General features: G+C 40.9%; 1 protein-coding gene across 3 annotated transcripts in view; it reads left to right on the top strand.

The window, feature by feature from the left end:
* Positions 1 to 18,485, top strand: part of trio (trio Rho guanine nucleotide exchange factor) — a 441,213-nt gene that overhangs the window by 525 nt on the left and 422,203 nt on the right. The gene's annotated exons all lie outside the window — the stretch shown is intronic.

Here is an 18,485-nt window from a genome sequence, read left to right on the forward strand (position 1 = left end):
TTATCTAGAACTTCAGATCCAAGCCCCTTTAAATAATTTTCATTCAGAGTTCTTTTGAAACGATTCAGCTTTACTTGAGGTTGCTACTGAAAATCTACTTGGTTCATTTTTCCTTCGAAACAAAAGTGGACAAACAAGACAGCGCATCTTTTATTGTTCAAGCATTTAACTACTGTGGCATCAGGTGCAAGATTACCAAGCTATCTTGCGCGAAATCCTTATTCAAGAGGTAGATACGTCTAAACTCTAGCCTAGACATCTTCGGTTACATGCTGGATGACTGATCTAAATGTCTGCTGCATTTAGTCCCATTTAAGTTTATCTGAGGATGAAATTTGTTATGTCTTTTTATCTGTATTCAGTATCAGTTCAAAATATGTGAACGGCCTGTAGCTCAAGACACTCCCTTGGAAGCTTCTATCCAAACTGGTATCCTTGTAGATAAGTGAGCATTATTTTTTCATACGAGGTACATAGTGCTGCATTCATATGAAGAGTTTTATAAGTTTGACCAGTTCTACTTCATTGTTTGGAAACTGAAGAAATCATTGATTCGCTAAGTGCGCCAACTAGTGAAAACATACAATGATACCTAAAGTTACCCCTGCTTAACCTACCAAGATGGACTGAATGGTACTTACTAAAGTAACGTTATGTAGATTGTTGTTAAAATACCAATAAAAAAAAAAAAAAAAAAAAAAATAATTCTAATGTAGCAACCTAGTAATTTACATTTATCCTCTGAACCCCAAGTATCAGTCCACCAGAGTTTTTTCTTGCCTGTTCAATTCATGGAAGAGAGCGTCTGTAATGAACATAAATAAGAGGGAGGCATCTCATATGAACATAGCCAGAAAATTGGATGGAAAAGTAGAAATAAAAAATGCAGGTCCTTTTTCCCTTCATTTTCTGTACCTACTAAGATTTCCTCGAAGGCTAGTATTTTAAAGGTAAGAGGGAATTCGGTAATTATAGGACATAGTATATGCAACTTCAGACATTGAGCATATATTGTCTCTGAGAAATCACACCTGGATCTGTGAATGAGGATATAGACGTTCACTTTTCAAACTGTCCTCACAGGGTTGGAAATTAATACTTAACATACTCGCTCACTTATTAAATTTAATTAAGCTTAATAATTCTCTCTGTACGCAGCAAGTTTAATATTATTCTATTTTAACAGTACCATCTAAAAGTGCAGTAAATGACAGTCTTTCTGCTTTAATGGGCTGAAATCATTATCCCAAAAAAAGTTGAAGTAATCTTAAAAATGATAACTTATTTTACCCTTCCAAACCTCTTTGTACTACTTAAATCAAAACAAAAAATCTTGCTTGGACTTATTTAAGATCATCCCATATTTTTCTGTGCTTATAGATAGGTACTTACCAAGAAAAAAAAGTTAAACATTTTCCAGTGGGGGGGGGGGGGGGTATCAGCAAAGCAAACCCAAAGCAGCGCATGAAAATATCGGAAAAGCTACAGCTCATAGTAAAGAGAGCGACATCACATTGGTCTAGTAAATTCACCAACTCTGCTCTGCCAAAAATTTGAGGAAAATTTCACACTATATTTTTTTGGATAAAATTAATTACCACATCTCAGTGTTTCTCAGTGTTTCCACATTTATGCGTCCTCTCAATAATTTTTTAAGTTGTAATTTGGAGTGTAGCCGAGTGCCAGTAAAATTTCTTTAAAAAACTTACATTTTATTAACAAACTGAGACCGAAGCTTTTTGAAGCAAACGCTTCATCGTCAGGGTCACAAAATTGATATCACAAAGGCCATAATTTTTTCAAACAAGGTAACAGATTTCATTTATGGTAACAATTGATAACAAGCTATTAGATCGAATTTTTTAAAGGCATAAAATAATTGACCAACTTCTTAGGTAAAATTATATAAAAAGAGCTTTTGGCCCAAGTACATGTGCATGCATCAAGACAAGGTGCCAGTACCCGCCCTGAAAACTTCCAAATAAACTAATCCTTCGAGCCTCTCTAGTGGCCAAAAGCTCTGAAAAATTCGGAAGGCATCGTACAAACACAGGGTCAAAGAACCTCTTGCACTCTCATTTCGTTTCCACATGGCGCATGGCGTACGAATTTTTTTGATGCGCGGACGTTGCATGCACAGATGAACTTACAATCCATTTTCCGTGAAATTATGCATGTTTTGTGCAGCCGACTTTTAAAACGGTGCAATACAGTTAAGTGCAGCGTGTAAAACACCTCATTTACCTTGAGACTGCATAATTACTCTATCTCAGTCGAGCCGCTTTCAGCAGACGTAAATTTTAGCTACCGCTTGAAAGTTGACTACGCTCACCTGATTTGTGGAAAAAAACACGGGCCTATAGAATGACTCTTTACCACTCATCAAGTATAGCCATTAAGTTTCCACTTTCGTGTTTGGAAAAAAAAACCAGAAAACTCGCGGGAATATCATGGAATTTTTTTCTCTCTGAGAATTTCCCGTAATGATAGAATTTTTTGCATTTTGGTCTTACTGCTATACCAAGGAAAAACGCCGTATGAACCCTCAGGCGTTGCCAAATTTCCCATGATAAAGCACGACTTTCCCGGTAAACTTATGAAGATTTTTCTTCGAATTTTAATTCACAGGTTTTTTTTGTTCGCAATTTCTCTCACTCAAAGTTCCTGAATATGTCAAGGAAAAATATTCAAAAATTTCCTCAAAAGTAAACATTTTATCGGAGGAAATTTGGCAACTCTCGAATTTCCATACGGCGTTTCTCCTCAGCACTGCAGCGCAGGTTCACAAATCGTTCTTTGACTGCGATTTGTCGAGTTCCCACCCTTGTAACTGAGTTTTCAAGCTGCTAGACAAAAGGAGAGTATTAAAAGAAGTGCAGCGACCTCCCCACGCCATCGCTCCTTGCTTCCCTATTCATCGATGATTTCCGAATGAATAATTCACGCCTCTATCTGTAAGCTCGACTCCTGTTCCACCCTCGCCCAGACAGCGAGCTTTTCTTTCTGGTCGCACTTTTGCACACCTGCCAATCGTCCATCCGCGCTCGAAACTCAGCCGTGTTTTTCCAGCGCGCTCCCACTCGAGTCAAATTGACGTTGCAAAAACACTACGTGCAGCAAATCCATTTCCGTGAGTTTGTATACTTAGGGACGTCTCTAAATTACGTTTCCTTTTTGAACTTTCAGCAAAAAACGCAGATATGCATTCAAAAAGATCCTGCAAATTTTTGAAATTTGTAGTCTAATTAAACGCATTTTGAGGCTTCCGCAATACAGATTTTTCATCAGTTTCTGCATGAAAATTACGCCTTTTTTTACCTTTAGCACAAAATACTTTCGAATTATATGCATTCAACAAATCTAGAAAATTTTTGAAATTTTAACTCTATTTGGACGCATTTCGAGGCCTCCGTGACGCAGATTTTCCATCAATGTCCCCAGAAAAATTACGTTTTCTTTTTGAACCTTCAGCAAAAAAGACTTTTGAACTATATGCATTCAAAAAGATCTTAAAAATTGTTGACATTTTAACTCTATTTGGACGCATTTCGAGGCTTCTTTAACATGGGTTTTTCAAAACTTTATGCAGAAAAATTATGCTTTTTTTACTTTAACACAGAATACTGTCGAATTGTTACGTTCAACAAAGGTGGACAATTTTTGAAATTCCAACTCTATTCGGACGCATTTTGAGGCTTTTTTGACGAAAATTTTAGGGATGAACACGGTGTTCTCATTTAAGACTCTACATTAAAAGAGATATATATCTTCAACGGTCTCAAACTTCTTCTTTTCTCGCACTTTCTCATCCTCTGTCTCCTCTTTACTTCTCTCTTTCCCTCCTTTTTTTTTGCTTTGGGGGGGGGGGGGGGGGTTGAGCCCCCCAAGCCCCTCCTGGCTACGTGCTTGAAATGTTCTGAAAAGTACCGTAAAAGTACTGATTTTTGGCCAGCCTGTTTTAGTAGACACCCTGACTGTGCGTCGGTTATTCATAAGGGGGTGGATACGCAACACGTAGTTACCATTTACTTAAATGATGTCTACGTTGAACACTCGAATATCAACAAAACCAACTCCGAGGAGCTACCGGGCTGCGCTCTCGAGCTTGTTCACGAACCGGCAAAACGATCATTTCAACGTCCATGTCGGGAAATGATCAGACGCCACTCGGAGCCAGGGTAAATAAGTTGAGAGAAGGAGAGTCGAAAGAAGAGAAATAAAAGGAAACTTGTGCGAGGGTGAGCAAAGAGTAATAGACGAAAGCTCCTTCTGCGAGACTGAATTTATGACGTCGTCTCCGATGCTCGGTTGTAATATCGCTTTCCAAAATTCGCCTGATTTCGTCGTTTTTGTGAAAGAACGTAACTCCATTTCAATGTTGCCAAATTTCCCCTCGTATATTGCCTTTTAACTAGGGTGATCATGGGCATTCCTAACTGAAAATTTCCCTAATTTTTCACTAATTTTCCAACTGATTTTGTACCACTGCTGCACGCACCGTCTTTGACGCAATGCATGAAGTATTCATGCAGTCTTGTAGGCGCTAATATGTGTTACATGCCGACCGCCGCGCCGCGCCGTGGGTTTCTCCTGTTCAATCTCAAGTTCTCGTTATCATTGCTCTCTGCGCCGCGCCGTTCCAGGCTAAATTCCGTGTTCGGTCTCTCTCTTAGTCTTGACTAATTAAAGGTGCTGTCTAATGTATCCCTGGAAGACGACAAAATTAGAGATATACTCTCGGGAAATGAGAGATTTTGTCACCTTTTTTCGTTTGTAATTTTTTCTCTGAATCCGATTTTTCTTTATAGCTACATTTAAAAAAATTGCAAAATTTGCCGCCATGGGCTGCGGCCCATGTGGCCATCCCCTAAATCCGGCCCTGAACTCCATTTAATTGTTGCCAAATTTTCCCTCGTATATTGCTTATCAACGAGGGTGATCATGGGCAGTCCTAATTGAAAATTTCACTAATTTTTCCATAGATTTCATGCAAAAATCAGACAAATTTTGGGTAAAAATTGCATGGGCATTTTTGCAAAATAAATCAATTGTTTGAGTCAATTTGGCAAACTTGGAAAGTTGTTACGTTCCTTCGTCGGGGAGACGATTTGTATGGAGACGAGCACCGAGTTGAAAATTGCGTATTTTTCGCAAAATCTCGGAAATTTGTACGAGACCTGTTTAAAAAAGTCAGTTTTTTGATAATTCTTGGGGTAAAAGAGTTTAAAAGGAGGCACATGTCAAGAATTTCCTCACTGAAAAAAAAAATCTTTGTGCATTTACTAAGAAAAGGGTAAAATTACTAAGAATTCAGGGTTCCGTTTGATCCCAGTTTTTTCTTGGTAAAATTACCATTTATGGAATTCGTAATTTTACCGAGAAATCTCGGTAAAATTATTGAACTTTCTCGGTAATTTTACTGGACCTTGGTGAAAACGCCAATATTTTTTATCGACTGTGGTAGAATTACCGAGATAAAATGGAAAAGTTACCGGAAATTGATTACCAATAAAAGTGGTATTCTTACCTGAAAAAAACAGTAAAAATACCGGTTTTCAGGTAAGCTTACCAGTCTGCCTTGGTAAAATTACCAATAATTGGTAAAAAAAGTGAGATGGTAAAGGTACCAACGGACCTTGGTAAAAACGCCGAGAATTTTTTTTTCAATGCTGGATCCTCGATATGAAGATATACGCAGAAATCGTAAACGGTGCAGGCGTCTGGAGAGCTTTAGAGAGAAAGGAAAGAGCTTTTCCCACGCACTAAGCTTACTTCCAGGCGGAGATTTTCTGGACGGTTCTCCGGCCGAATTGTTTACTCGCTTAGAACACTGGATTTCAAGGGGCATTAGTTATAGCCTTTATTGCCGCCCATCTCCGTTAAAGTGAAGCTTAGGGAGAGCTCAGAGTCAACATTGACACTCGGTGGCGAGGCGTGAATGATCGACTACCGATATCTCCCCATTTGAAGCTATGGCGAAGAGTCGAATATTAAGGAGTTCCTTTCGAACACCCTGTTTATCGATCCTTCTCCATAAGTTTAAATGGCAGATCAATCGGTGTCTCGCAAAGTTGCGAGTGTGAATGATGGATTATCGATGTCTTCTTATTTGAAACTATTGTGAAGAATCGATTATTATCGGTTTCCAAATTGACTCAGACAATTAATTTATTCTACAAAGTTGTACCTGAGGAATTTTTATCAACAATTTGTCTGATTTTTGCATGAAATCTGAGGAAAAAACAGTGAAATCTTCAGTTAGGAGTGCCCAATATCCTTTTAATTAATATGCAATTTTCGAGGGGAATTATTGAAATGAAGTTACGTTCTTTCGTGAGGGAACCGGCGCGAAATCTCCGAAATCTTGACGTAGCAAAAGCTCAAAAAATAATGAGCCATCGTAGCAATCATTACGACAGTACGATGCAAAACCTGTCGGCCGCTTAAAATATCCCACATGCCTTACAATTAATTTCCATGCACTCAACCCGCCGATCCAAGAGATCTGCTCCTACGAGATATTCTCACTCGGTCTCTTATCAAGATTTTTTGTCATGTTTCGCTCACATCGTCAGTTGTCTGCCGGATCATTTCGATTTCATTTCCGTTTTAAGTTTATTACATCACGCTTCATAGTTTTTTTCTCTCCTACGGTGGCCGGACTGGTTGTTCCAGTTAATCAACGCGCGGAACGCTGTCTTTGTTTGTTGAAATTAAAATAATAAAAACATTTATCGCCCCGTCGAAATTACCCCTGTTATTGCTTTGCAGTGTCAAGGAAGAACACTGTATGAAACCTCAGGCGTTGCCAAATTTCTCCTCGATAAAATACGAGTATCCTGAGGGATTTTTTAAATTATTTTTCATGAAATTTTCCAGAGAATTTATAAAATCTGTTTTCCTACAATTTCCCATTTGAGAAATTTTTTAAAATAATACCGCGAAAGCAGCTCTTTCAGCGCTGTCAGGTGAAGGAAAAAAAAAATCTGCGTGGAAATTTTCCATTATAGTAACCCTGTTTAGCACTAGCCAGGCCGCCCCATCTTCGTTCTTCTCTCTGCACTTTTTTGCCGGCCCCCGAAAATTTGCTGTCCTAGGCCGCGGCTCCTACGACCTGGGTATAAATCCAGGCATTGCGAACAGGCGCCGCACAATGGATGTAGCTTGTAGAAGAAGTTGGACCAGGGCCGGATTTAAGGGGTGGCCACATGAGCCGCGGCCCATGGCAGCAAATTTAGGGGGCGGAAAATTTTGCAATTTTTTTAAATGTAGCTATAAAGAAAAATCAGAATCAGGAAACAAACTTACAACTTACAAACAAGGAAAGGTGACAAAATCTCTCATTTCCTGAGAGAATATTTCTAATTTTGTCGTCTTTCTGTATTACAATAGACAGCACCTTTCATTAGTCCGTTTAAGACTAAGAGAGAAACCGAACACGGAATTTGGTCTGAAACGGCGCGGCGCAGACAGCAATGATGACGAGGACTTTAGATGAAAAGGAGTAGCCCTCGGTGTGGCGGTCGGCATGTAACACATATTAGCGCCTACAAGACTGCATGAATACTTCACGCATTGCGTCAAAGACAGTGCGCTCGCTGCGGTCAGCAGCGGGCGGCGTGAAACGCATAGCGCCTACAAGACTGCATGAATACTTCTTGCATTGCGTCAAACACAGTGCGTGCACAGCAGCGGTCGGCGTGAAACGCATAGCGCATACAAGACTGTAGGAATACTTCACGCATTGCGCCTAACACAGTGCGGTTAGCGCGGCGGCGGAAGTTAAAATTATTAAACCACATTTATATTTGTTCTTTCATAATTTTTTCGTTCATTTCATATAGATGGGAGGCCTTATCCACACAGAGATAGGTTTACGGAACTTAACTTTCGCGGCAAGTTCCGTGAACTTTTGCTGGGATAGTGTTGACAGCTTAGGGCTCTCGCAATAAATGTGTCCAACACGAGTAAACGCGTTTTATGAACTCCTCCCCCTCCAGCACGTTTACTTGATTGTTTTTATTGATGTTTCAAAACGTATGAGAAGGAGGCGGCAAAAAACAGGCGGCCCATGGGCGGCAAGTAAGTAAATCTGGCCCTGAGTTGGACATGAAATTTTTGACAAAAGCTGCACATTTTGATGTTTATTTCGTCACCATTCCAATTTCTAGGAGTGTACCTGAATAGGGAGATTTCATAAAAAATCCAATGGAACCTTTTTTGAACTTTTTTGTTTCATATTTTCGAAGAACTAAGTTTTAAAAGTTTCCAAAATTTTTCCGACTTCTCTCATTGGCTCAATCCTCTGTCCGCCGCACACTAGGAGGAGTCGGACTAAATCCAAAAACTTTAAGCGCTTATAACTTTGTTACAAAACTTTGAGGTTCTAAAAGTAGCTCCATTGGTTTCCTTGTAAAATTTTCTGTTAGAAGCTTCCCTTGAAATTTAAAATGTGACCAGGGTGTCTACAAGTCCGGAATTTCCAGAAAGCCCGGAAATAGTACTGATTTTTTCAGGGCGGTCCGGAAGTACTGAAAAAGTGCGGAAATTCCCCAACAAGGTCCGGAATTTTTTAATTTTTGTCATTTTTGTCGTATTTTGAGCTAGTAATTAAAATTTTTGAAATTTTTCGAATTTCGTCAAATATTTGGAGGTACTGATGAAAAAGTACTGATTTTCTTGGGAACGTACTGAAAAAGTACTGTACACGGAGAAAACAACTTCGTGCGTGGGACCCGAAGTTTAGGTCATATGGATCTCTGAAGTTTTCAGATTGAGCATCTGAACACTTCAGGTTTAGCTGTCGAGGTTCGGATCACACATTTGAAACTTCAGTTCTTACATCTGAAGTACTTCGGTTTTTACGTCCGAAAAACTTCGGTTCTCACATCCAAAAAACTTCGGTTCGTACATCTGAAGTACTTCAGATGTAAGAACTAAAGTTTCAGATTTGTGATCCGAACCTCGACAGCTAAACCTAAAGTGTTCAGACGCTCGATCTGAAAACTTCAGAGATCCATATGACCTAAACTTCGGGTCCCACGCAGGAGGTTTTTTTCCGTATATAAGTACTGAGTTGCGGCCAGCCTGTTTTACTAGGCACCTTGATGACGAATTAAACATTAAACTTTACAATTTTTGTTGAAAATTTCATATCCGACCTCTCCAGTGTGCGGCGGCGGCCGATGGTCGGGCGCCTCGGCGAGGAAAAGCCGCGATGCACGCGCGGTTGTTGCGGCCGGCGGTGTGAGATCCCCCCGGTATTATCATAGGAGCACACGCGAGTACGAGCATGAGAAGCCGCGTGGAGAGGATGAGGATGAGACGAGATCCGGCGGAGCGCGGCCCATTTCGTAATAATAATTACCGGAGCCGAGCAACGAGCAAGCGCCCGGGCACCTGACCGAACCAACGCCAAGTCTCTTCCGAGGTTCCGAGTTCGACACCCGCCGACTCCGGCCGCGGCTCCCTAGGCAGCGCGCGCCACGGCCAGTTCGCGCACGAGTGGGTGACATGGCCATGGAAACGGAAAAATCCTGAAACATTGGATTCTACGAGTACGCAGACTCATTGAATAACATTGAACAAAGAAAAAATCACTCTTGGATTCATGTCCAACGGATACAAGATTGTAACTTGAATCAAAAACGAAAATCCGCTTGATTATCAGAGTGCTTATGCAGTCTTAATTGAATTTCATAAGCTAAATTCTGATTGAATCAAGAGTATTTTTTCTTGTCAATGTTTTTGAAAGTCTGGACTCTAGATCCAATGTGTTTGTTTTCCAGTGAGGGCCCGATTCACGCCACCGAGTGTATTGATTCATGGTGTCTAGACCGGGGAAAACTCGGATAACAAGGCGTTCAACCACTGAAAACATCAGGGAATCAGCGGGCTGATTGTTGAAATTGATAGACGAAGCGATTGAGAAAGAAGACGTAGGGAGTATGGACCGATCCTATTGGTGGAAATGGTTGGTTTTTATAGACTTAGGGGTAAATGATGGTCTAACTATAGGGTCTCTCTTGGGTTGCCGTTAGTTAGTCTATTACCTATCTCCTTTTTCCATTGCAACCACCTGCTTCCACCAATAGGATCCCTCCATATCCCTTTGTCTTCCTTGTCTATAGCTTTGTCTATCAATCTCAGCAGTCAGCCGAAACCGGGCATTTCCTCTTCTACAGCTGTGAGACTAATTAATTTCTTCCTCTAACTTCTTTTTGAATTTCTCTAGATTATCTTTTTACTACAGTCATTGGTCAAACATTTATGAAAATATACTACTGAGGTTGTTTGTGTGCGAAAATGAATTGTGATAAGGAAATGGTAAGCACCTATTGTTATAAAGTCTTGGTTATTGCACCTGAGCCGCCATTATTGACCTCTTGAATGACCTCTCAAATAGAGCGACTTCCGTTGTTTCAGCGGAATCGTTCGGTATAGGTTCTTTAATTAGGTAAGTCGAATTTCGTAGAAAACTCTATCGCGGAAATCCATTGCTCTTTTTGATAACACGGAAGAGGTTTAAAATACCATCATAATGTCCCAGGTCGCGCCGCCGAATTCGTGTCGCTCATTACCTGTGAGAGCGTGGCTTTTGCATGCACCAACTCCGCGCGCGTTGCGCCAAGATCCTCGCGCGAGTCCGCGTTTACACTGGTGTCGAATCTCGTGTGAACTAAGTATACAAACACTGCTGGTGAATAGAAAGAACAGTGTACCACACCCACTTACTTTCGTTTTGCAGGATCAACGTAAGTCGTCTCCTTCCGGTCAAAGCATCACAACACTGGTAAAAAAAAAACCTCTTGGTTCAAGAGTGCAGTTTCTTGTCGCCGGATTTAAGAGTCTGGACTCTTGTTTCAATGCAAAATCCGCTTGAATCAATGCAAAATTCGCTTGAAACAAGAGTTCAAGACTCTTAAATCCGGCGACAAGAAACTGCACTCTTAAGTCAATGCACCGCGGCATTGGTCCAAAAGGTTTTTTTTTACCAGTGAAGCGCCATGCAACGTTTCAAAATTTCCGCCGCCATTTTATTTTTTGTAGAGACATTTTTCAACGAAGCTGTCCGAAAATTTCACTGAATTTTCTTGAGCCGTCGATAAAATTCAGTGACATTTTCAAACAGATTAACCAACAATGTCTCTTTACAAGAATGAAATGGCGGCGGAAATTTTGAATCGTCGTAATTATGGTGCTTGTGACACTTTGGTTGAAAGGTGACGAAGTACCTGGAGCATCAGGTAGACCGATGCTACACGAAAGAGGATTGCCTCCCGTGAAAAATGTACAAATTTCTGCGATAAGCGGCAGCGCTGCCTTGTCAGACTGATGATTGCGCGAAAGTCGAGAAAAAAGCTGAGCTTTGCTGAGTGGACGCTACGGGGAGAGCATCGACGTGCTATCGAAATTGGTTGAGCAATTTAATTGGTTTCGGCCTAACAAGTAGCCCAGCTTCCGATAGCTTATTTTGTCGGCGGTCTTTCCTATGTTATCATTACCCGTTTTTTTCTCCTTTTTGAGCCGTTCGTAACCTCTCGGAATTTGAGCCAGTTGCACGAGTAGAGGATTCGAAGGCTGCAAAAATATCGTCGGAACCGTTTGCACTATAGCTTGCTTGAAAGTATGTACATTATGGAATGTAGTGTCGATTCTTGAAAGTTGGCATTACTGTTTTTCACCCATTTAAATGTATGATAAAATAATCGATTCTTGGTGAGGCAGCTTGTCTCACCTGAAATCGATATTTTCAATTGATTTAAATGGTGGAAAAACAGTGTTGCCAACTTTCAAGAGTCGCCACTGATGGAAGGATGTTTCTCAGTTGAATCGATAGGAATGAATATTCAGGGATTCTACCGTCAGTAAAAATGGAATATATCAGGAACTTTGATATGATCAGAGAAACATCTGAAAAAGCGGTCAGGAATCAGGAAATTTCGAGTGTGGCAAGGATTCTTCAAGCAAATGCGGTTTAGCACATACAAAAGTGAAACATTTTATTTAATTCATTGAATTTGTTGGCTTGTAAAATCAAACGAGTGTCAAAAGTCCGGGAATTCTAAAATTTTGGAGACAGGGAAAGGCAAGAAAAGTCCGGAATTTTAAAATGAAGAAATCATGGAAACCCTAGATTTGCTCTTGATAGTATCGCAATCACGGAAAAAACTATTAGATAGACAACCCCTATCTATCCCCTAACATTGTGGCACCATCACAATCTGTTGGATGATAAGGACATTTCCAGTCGTGTAATTATTGCAGTAGCACCGCAACTCAAGTTGGTCCTGAATGAAAGGTACTGCCGGAACATTTGGGTTAGGAACCTAATTTATTGGGATACTATCATAATAAATTTAGGTAAGACTCCCACAATTAATTGGAAAATGCCCGTATCGTCCAACAACCTTAACCCCCCCCCCCCCCCCCGGTGAATTATTTCGCACGATTTCAGTAGCTTTTCAGAGCAGAGCCATCCTCTCCCGGAAAAATCCCTCAGATTCGATCTTTTTTATCCTCCATTTGATTTTGACGAAGCGGTCTCCATAATTTCATAATTCATAATAGCCGTTTCATAATTCATGACGATACTTATTGGAAATTGCAAGAACATCCCAGTGGCGTGGCGTGCTTTGCGATATATCGATTGATCTGTCATTTAAACCTATGGAATATGATCGATAAACAGGGTGTTCGCAACGAACACCTTAATAATCGATTCTTTACCTCGGCTTTAAATGAGGAAATATCGATAATCGATCATTGACGCCTCGCCACTGGAAAATCCCGCGCGGACGTAAACACTCGAGAGAGCTCTCCATCGCGAAGTTTTTATCTTAATACGTCTCGAGAGGGAGTGAATGGGAAGTTAAATTGGCGTCGAGTGCTTTATATCGGAACGCTTGTAGCTCGTCCATCGCGTTCGTTGAACCAGGAAGGATCGATTGTTCGATCGTTATCGAATCGATCTATCGATGAAGCTCTATCCTAGCATTGCTATCTATCGATTACAGTCGGTTGATAATGTTTCAACAACAGTGGCGTGGCGTGCTTTGAGATATATCGATTGCTATGCCATTTAAACCTATTGAGAAGGATCGATAAACAGGGTGTTTGCAGCGAACACCTTAATAATCGATTCTTTACCATGGGATTAAATGGCATAACAATCGATATATCGTAAAGCACGCCACGCCACTGTTCAACAATCGACTCGCTGAAGGATTGAATCGGTATCAAGTGGTTTTTTCTTCGCTACCGTGCCGCTACCTCGCATAACCCATATTTCAATTGATTTTTTTGCATGAATGTGCAAGTCCCTCGGGACGTTTCTTAACTAATTGAACTACTTATTCGAAGAAGGATGTACCCACCAGAGTGTCTAACATCAGGATTTTCCCGATTCTATCAGGATTTGCGGTCGATCAGGATTTAATCCCGATTTCATCAGGATTTGAGGAAAAATCGGTCGTAAAATCAGGATTTGAGAAAAGTCGGCGGTCCGATCGGATTTTTTTATCGAGCTTTTTTTGTGAAGTTACATGCGCCTAATTTTTCTCCTCAAAAAAATCAGGATTTGGAAAAATTATGAAATCGAGATTTAGTAGTCAAAAATCAGGATTTCCGAGAATGAAAAACAAAACTACCCAGACACCCTGCCCACCAAAAGTCAAGTTTCGAAAAAACATGAAACAGGTTGATTTCTTCGACAGTTCTTTATATTTCGTCGATTCCCGCACAAAGTAACGTAACTCTATTCCCAGACTGCCAAATTGGCTCAAACTATTCATTTTTTTACAAGAACACGCGTGTTAAATTTCTGTCAAAAATGTTTCTGATTTTTGCATGGAATCAGAGGAAAAATCAGTGAAACGCTCGGTCAGAAATGCCCCAAGTTCTCCCGGTGAAAATGCAGTTTGTGAGCGAAAAGTTGGCAACATTGAATCATAGTTACGTTCCTCCGTGGGGGAACGACGATCTCTGTTCAAAAAAATTAACCATTATTAACTGGACGTATTTCTATCAAACGGAACTATGTGCATTATGACGTGAGCCCTGTTATGCATGTATTCTTATGGGTCTCAGGGCTCATGCCTTAATGCACATAGTTCCGTTTGGCAAAAATACGTCCAACTAACATAATCAATTGACTCATATCGTAGTCTCCTACTTTACACGAGGAGGGTCGGGAAAATTGGGAAAAGAATACAATTTTTAAAAATTTTGGCAGACTTTCTGACACCCTTCCTCCACGAAACTGATCAGCACTGCTTCTTATATAACGGGTTTATATTTTGTGGATAAATCTTAGAAAAATGAAAAATATACTCCCAAATGAAATTTTGGGAAGCAGCGCTTTCTCAGTCTACCTGAAATATGTTTTACCGTAAGACCCCTGGCTTCGGTACAAATATGGATTCTATTGCGCACCGCGGCATTGTTTATTTAACGTTTTGTCGCAGTGCCAGCCTTGGTGCGGCGAAATTCGTTGTCTGCACCACGGAATACTTTACTTTCGAATATTGCGCGATCTGATGCCCACCCGGCACCAGAATCGCTGGAATGTGAAGGAGGTTTTTAGAAATTGTTCGGCTGTAGAAAGCATCATGGTGACAAGTGATAAGTTCTTGAAAAGTAATTGAAACCCCGAAAAAGTCGATGATTTTTGCCGTGAAATCCTAAAGTTCTGCCTTCCGGCTGAAACAAAGTATCACGGTTGCCGCCGTGATACTAACCCAACTCGAGGTCAAGAATTTTAAAAAGTCAGGGAGAACCTGGAAATATCAGGGAAAAATTTTTAAGTCACCTTTCTTCGCTTTCTTGAATGGGTCTGACGTTTCGAACAACAAATGTTTCTCGAAAACTATGTCTAATTATGTCGTTTTAACCATCTAGCATACCTTCCATTGCCAGGGAATTTGACCCAAATGTGTCAGGGAAATCAGGAAAATGTCAGGTAATTTTATTTTCTAGATTCAGTGGGAACACTGAATTATTTTCTACCGCACTCACACGCTTTATGGATAAAAAGTATAACTTCTACCTAGAAATTTCCTATTTCCAATTTTGTGAACTTTAGGAGATTTTTGACAAATTTTTACCGTGGAAATTACTATAATTTCTTGAAGAATTGTGCCGATAGAAGAAGAAACATTAAATAATCATGGAGAAGTCTGTGAATTTTACGCTCCAAAATTCTGAAAAGTCTCAGAAAAAACCTGTCACGCAGAATAAGGAATGCCGAAGCGCCTTCAATTCTTCGCACGCAACATGGACACCCTGAGTGTGCAAATAGTGGTATCCAAGAGTTGTATCGTTACTGCGCACCAGAATGAGAATGAAAAAGCGCCTTCAAATTTTTGCACGCAACATGGACATCCTAAGAGTGCGAATAGTGGTATCTAAGAGTTGTATCATTGCCACGCGCATTACTACAAGGAGTACGAGGACAAGGGATTCCTGAGTGTTTTATTCAATTTTTTCCGCCAAACACGCACGTCCTAATCATTCGTCTGAGGCATCCTGAGAATTGATCAAATGCTTGATTTCTTTATTTTTCTGTGACAAGATATTAAGCATAGTAGTTACCTTCTTGTATCTCTATTCTTCACAAACTAAATTTTAATTTTTATTACTCCAATGGTAAGTGTACAGGGTGTCTACAAGTCCGGAATTTCTGGAAAGTCCGGAAATAGTACTGATTTCTTTAAGGCGGTCTGGAAGTACTGAAAAAGAGCGGAAAATCCGCAAAAAAGTCCGGAATTTTGTTCATTTTTGTCGCAATTTGAGCCAGAAATTCAAATTTTTAAAACTCTTCGAATTTCGTCTTATGGAGGTACTTACTGAAAAAGTAGTGAATTTTCTCGTCAAGGAGGTCCTGAATTTCTTGGGAATGTACTGAAAAAGTACTGTAAAAGTACTGATTTTTCACTGGAAAAAAAACAACACATTGGATCTGGAGTCCAGACTCTTAACAACATCGACAAGAAAAAGTACTCTTGATTCAATCAGAATCTAGCTTAAATCAAGAACCAAGCCTCTTAATTTAAGCGGATTTCGTTTTGATTCAAGCAAAAATCCGATTGAATCAAGAGTACTTTTTCTTGTCAATGTTTTCAAGAGTCTGGACTCCAGATCCAATTTGTTTTTTTTCTTCTTGTGTTGGCCAGCCTGTATTAGTAGAAACCCTGGTTTACAAAACGCTAATTTCAGGAGTTCAGTGACTCCGAAAGCTCTCTACACTTTCGAATCCGACGCCGTATCGCCCCATACCATTTACAGTTAGTTCAGTTGGGCACGATTATGGTTACTGCAGCAGCCACTCTCAATCAATCGAGGGTATAATTTTGAAAACGATTGATTTCCACCTTCCGACCAAGCGCGGGGATGGGGAAGGGGTGTGGTCTCCCGGGCACGATATCCTGCGCCAGCGGAAAGCTCGAATTGCGGTAGAAAATTGCCGCCCGCTACCCAGTTTGAGTTTTCGAGCCGAGCGGCTTACGGGATGGGGTGGTAATGAATCGTAGCAAATGATTTAACGGTTGGAAAGTGCTTCGGCGCTTGGCGTTACCACCCAAGATGACGGCGGGTCCTGAAAGTACACGAAAAGTCATCGATTTTCTTGGCGGGTCTACGTACAGGGTGTCCCGGGATTGAATACGAATATTAAAGGAGTCGATTCTTTGGGTAAAAAAAATACGTTTTTGTGGTATACATTTCTTCCCCAAAAACGCTTTCCCTGAGCGCTACGACTCCCCAAAATTGGAGGAAGAAAATCGCCCCATTAACACTGCGGCAATGTTTATCAACCAATATTAATGAATATTGGTTACTGGGAGTAATTTTTATCGTTTTTTTCATTTTTGACCTCCTGTAAGGAAAGTCATGAATATTTTTCCTCGAAATTTCCAGGAAGTATAGGTGACAGTAGGTATTTTCTGAAAAAATTGGAAGAAAAATATCCATAAGTTTACCAGGAAATTTGAGGTTTATCAATCGAAATTCGGCAACGCCTGAAGGTTCATACGGCGTTCCTCCTTATATTAGCACGCAAAGAGGATCGAGGCAATTATAGAAGTCGGGCATGAAATTTTTGACTATAACTGGAAATTTAATGTTTACTTCGTCACATTTTAAACCTTGAGGGGTGCTTTCACAAGAAAATGTCTCGAGGAAACTAATGAAGCGATTTTTACAATCTCAAAATTTTGATTTAACGGAGTTACTACGAAAAATGACAATTAATTAGCGATTATCAATTAAATTCCCTATGAATCATCCCCAAATTTCGTCTGTATACGAAGAAACAATTTTGCCAGCCGGAGTGCGAAGGGTTTTGAGTTTCGTTATGTTCTCGCGGAGATATCTTAAAATAACGCAAAAGTTGAACGGGTTCGTGTCAGATACTGTAGCGGCTCCCGTTCTCGCTTGTTGGAGATCTCTGTAGGCTTGACGGGGTCGCTATCGCTCCTAGTAGTAAGCACTGGGAAAAAAACAGAGTCCAGACTCTTGAAAACATTGACAAGAAAAAACACTCTTGATTCAATCGGATTTAAGCTTAAATCAAGAACCAAGCCTCTTAATTTGAACGGATTTCCTTTTGATTTAAGCTTAAATCTGATTGAATCAAGAGTATTTTTTCTTGTCAATGTTTTCAAGAGTCTGGGCTCTAGATCCAATGTGTGTGTGTTTTTTCAAATTTTGTCCGATCTCTTCTATCGACTCGATCCACTGTGGCGCGGCAGAATTTGCACCACCCTCTCTTTTTTTCCGACGCGAGAACGGGACGGAGTCTGGAAGCCGGGCTCTCCCGCCTGGTCCGGTCGCGGCTGGGTGCTCGGGAACCGCGAGACCGGGGCGGGGGGGGGGGGGCGGCGATAAAAGCGAGCTTTTCCCATGGAAGGTGGAAGGTGGATGCGGATCGTCTGCCCCGGGTGGAGGATGGAGGTGGCGGCGGTGACCGGCCGGGCCGAGTGTCGCCCACTCATTCCGCGTTCCCGGGCGGACCAGACACCCGCACCGGGACCCGGGCTCACACTCTCGCGATCCCGCTCCAGTCCGCCGGTTCGGCCGCTCGGAGGATCTTCCGTTGTCGTCCTCGTTGTGTCCGCCCGTCTCATCTCCCGATGGCCCTCTGCTCCTTTTTGCCCGCCGCACAGGGGATCTAGTCAGTGGACGAGGTTGGATTCGACTGCCGTGCTAACAAAATGGCAATAGCTGATGTAGCTTGGTTCCTTTTTGCTTCACGCCGTCCAAATATTTTTTTACTATTTTTTTAGAAACTAAATCTGAAAATTTCAGGGAGTAATATGCACGTAGCTTCCTTCTTTTTTATCAGGGGAAACTTAGCAACATTCAAATGTTAATAAGGCGTTTCCCCTCAGCACGGTAATAGATTACCCATATAGATAGAGTATTGACTTTTTGCACTGGGTAGACATGCAGTCCAGCACATGCAAAAGTGAAACATTTTATTCATTAAA

This window comes from Bemisia tabaci, chromosome 10, assembly GCF_918797505.1.
Source record: "Bemisia tabaci chromosome 10, PGI_BMITA_v3".
NCBI classification, from domain to species: domain Eukaryota; kingdom Metazoa; phylum Arthropoda; class Insecta; order Hemiptera; family Aleyrodidae; genus Bemisia; species Bemisia tabaci.